Consider the following 3,662-nt stretch of genomic DNA (forward strand, 5'->3'; position numbering starts at 1 on the left):
AGAGAGAGAGAATAGATATATGTTTTGATTGTTTGTGTGTGGTGTATGTGTGGGGGGGTTGTGGTGTGTGTGTGTGTAGTTTGTGGGGGAGTATGTGTGTGTGTGTGGTGTGTAAGTTTGTGTGGTGTGTGTGTGTGTGAGTTTGCGTGTGTGTGTGTGTGTGTGTGTGTGTGTGCGTGTGTTTGTGTGTGTTGTGTGTGTGTTGGTGTTAGTTTTTGGTGTAAGTGTGTTAAAGGAGAGTGTGTGTGTGTTATGAAATATATTATATATATAATATATATATTATATATATAATATATATTTATATATATAATAATATATATTATATATTATATATATATACATATATATACATATTCATATATATATTCTTATATTTATATTAGCGTGTTGATACTGCCCTCTAAAATAGAAAATCAGAAGCTAAAATGGTGGCTCTTTTTATGGTATTGCAGTGAGATGAGTAGAACATGATTACAAAGTTTTTAAATTGTTCATCAATGTTTATGGGAATGTCATAGAGACTTGCGAGAATCGATTTTTGACATACCATTAGGGGGGGGGTGGAAACATTCGGATTTGCCCTGGGATGCTGGGATTTTATTGAACCACTTTACATAATTATTGGTCGCGCACATACGCTTTTCTTTGATATTGGAAAGATTCAAAGCATGAACATTGTGCAAATTCTAAGTCTCACACGTTCCATTAAACTGTAATAACTATTTTTCTTGTAACGTGCACTCCTTACTTGGCAAGAAGTCATAGCATGTGACTTGTAACATTCACCTCAATTTCTGCTATACACTTGGTTATATTTGTATTTGTTCATGTTTAACTATCTCAACTAGAAGTTCTGGTACTCGTTTGGGCATATTACCAGAAACTCCAGGCTCTCAACTTCTGGGCATTACTGGCACTCGATTGCCAACTTACAATCAAGTTTTATTTTGTTATCTGGCCCATTCAGAGAAGTTGAGAAAGAAGGATGTATCTAAGAATGTTAAGTTGACGTTTGCGTAAATACTTGTTGGGAGGTCTTTTATAAATTAAAAAAATTTTAATCTTTCCCCCAATAGATGTAATTTGAACCCTAAAGGGGGAAGAATAAAGGACGGGAAAAGACGTGCCATTCTTCTATTGATCAACAACCTATTTACGTATAGTAAAATAGAGTCAAGTGCAAATGCAGCACTTGAAGCTTTTGATGCACACTTGTGCATCAGAAGAGCTGTCCGTTAGCATTGCTTGCAATAAAGTGAAAATTATTTTAAAATTAAAGAAGTAAAAGCTAACGTCTTTAGATAGAAAACTGTGCAGTAAGCGGTACGGTTCAGGGTATGGGAAACCCACATTCCCTAAACTTCCTGAAGATGCAATCGAAGACCTCGATCTATCCCTGTTCATCGGAGAGGACTCGTGGTTATTTTTTACAATCATGAGGTTGGATAAAGGATTTCCCTTTACATTAAATTAACGTGGGGAATTAGATTCCCGTTCATTTCAGGCAAACAAAAATTAAAAGCTTGTCTGTGGTCAAGCCAGCTCACGACTTTCTTGACACAGCTCGTAAGGAGGATAAACTCCAAAATATCCTCCAAGTAGTAGAGAACCATCGACATTCTGTGCCTAATCAGAGAAAGAGAAAGTTAGACTCTAAATCGTGGTTCCTAAAATTTGGCGGCTAATTGATGTTCAATATTTCATTTGTAATTTTTGTGTTTTTTTACTGTATCGTTGATATTTAATTTAGTGTTTTGGTGTAAACAAAATGGTGAAATTATGCATGCGCGATCAATGATTATGTAAATTAGTTCACAAACTCTGGTATTGTAAATGGCTTCTTCCTCAGAGCACTGAGGTCTGCAGCCCCGGTATCTTTAGGTGAGGTTGCCTATATAATTTTTTCTTTCATGAAACACAAAAATCCCGAGGCTTATGCTAAAAATCAAAAGAAAGGGGGGAAAATACTGCAAGACAGACCTGCACCATCTTTTAATAATGTTTTATATACAGCCATTAGCATTTTCCAGGCGACACAGATATTTGGGAAGACAGTGAGAATCGCCAGCACATCCGGGGGAAAAAATCAGACTTAATACGAGACAGAAAGCAGCCCAAAGGCAACCCCTGTAGTGTTATATATCGCATACCCTGCAGCGGACAGAAAGCAACCCTTGTAGTGTTATATATCGCATACCCTGCGGATGCGATACAGCATACTTTGGGGAAACAGGCCTGGTTTCAGCACTAGATCAGCGAACATCGAGTTTACATCCGTCCCACAGGACTTCCAAACCCATGGTGGTACATTAATGAATTGGGCATTACCGAAGTGGAAGGAAAGAAAAATCCAGGAGACTGAATAAACAGAAAAGAAAAAAATGGAACAGCATACATCGCGACGGAAAAAATTGTCAAACACACCGGCAGATTCAACTTCCAAAGGGCCCCCCCCGGGAACAATTTTACAAAACGAGCGGGGGGGTCACAGTCGTAGGTTTTGTACTCATAATTTTATTATATATATATATATATATTATATATATATATATATATTAATTTAATATATATAATATATATATATATATATTAAATATGTACTATTTATATACATATATATAATATTTATATAATATATATATATATATATATATATAATTATATTATATTTTCGCAAATTTTTTTCCATGTATGATATTTTCTTTCCCCCCACCATACACCTACTCAACCGAAACTTTTTGTACAGAATATTACCCAGACAAAAACCACAAGCAAGCAAAAAGGCCGCCACAAAAGGGCAATAGCAAAAACCCTAAAAAAATGAAACGTTAAAGGGATGGCCGGGAAAACCTAGCGAAAAACATGAAAAGCGTCACTTCAAATCCCCAAATTTTATGAGGTGATTTAAACGTTTTAGAGGATGTTTCTGTTTACAACTCAAGGTTAATTGTATTTTCCCGTGGAGGACGCGTCTCGAAATTCTCCGTGTTATCATTTTCTTTATCTGATTATGACCAATATAATTTACTGTTATTTTTCATTGACATTGTTGACATTATCTACTTATTTCATTATCATCATTATTCATTCATCATTTTTATAGACTATATTATCATTGCCTTGATGTTTCCAATAAGCACATCAATTTTCATATTACATGATATTAAAAGAACACTAGACTACGCCAGCAAAAAACCAAACATACATAAAATTCTTTTATAATTATTATAATTTATAATTCTTTTATAATTCTTTTATAATCTTTCTCTTATTCTCTTTCCATCCTTCCACATCCGCGAATGTCATGAAAGCTCCATAATCTAAAAGATGTAATGACAAGATCACAGATTAAAACTGACAAAAAGGAGCATGAAAAACCCGCAGCCGATGCAAGGGCGCAAAACTGACGTAAGGTTTCGCTTTAAAAAGAACGACACAAAGTGAAATTTGCAGGGGAATCAGAATGGATAAGCGCGTTGTATATATTATATTATATATATATAATAAAATATATATATAATTTTATTATAAAAAATTATATATATGTGTGTGTGTGTGTGTGTGTGTGTGTGTGGGGGTGTGTGTGTGTGTGTGTGTGTGTGTGTTTTGTTTACGCGTTTTTTAATATATATATATATAATAATATATATAATATATAT

Source organism: Penaeus monodon, chromosome 37 (assembly GCF_015228065.2).
Source record: "Penaeus monodon isolate SGIC_2016 chromosome 37, NSTDA_Pmon_1, whole genome shotgun sequence".
Lineage (NCBI taxonomy): Eukaryota > Metazoa > Arthropoda > Malacostraca > Decapoda > Penaeidae > Penaeus > Penaeus monodon.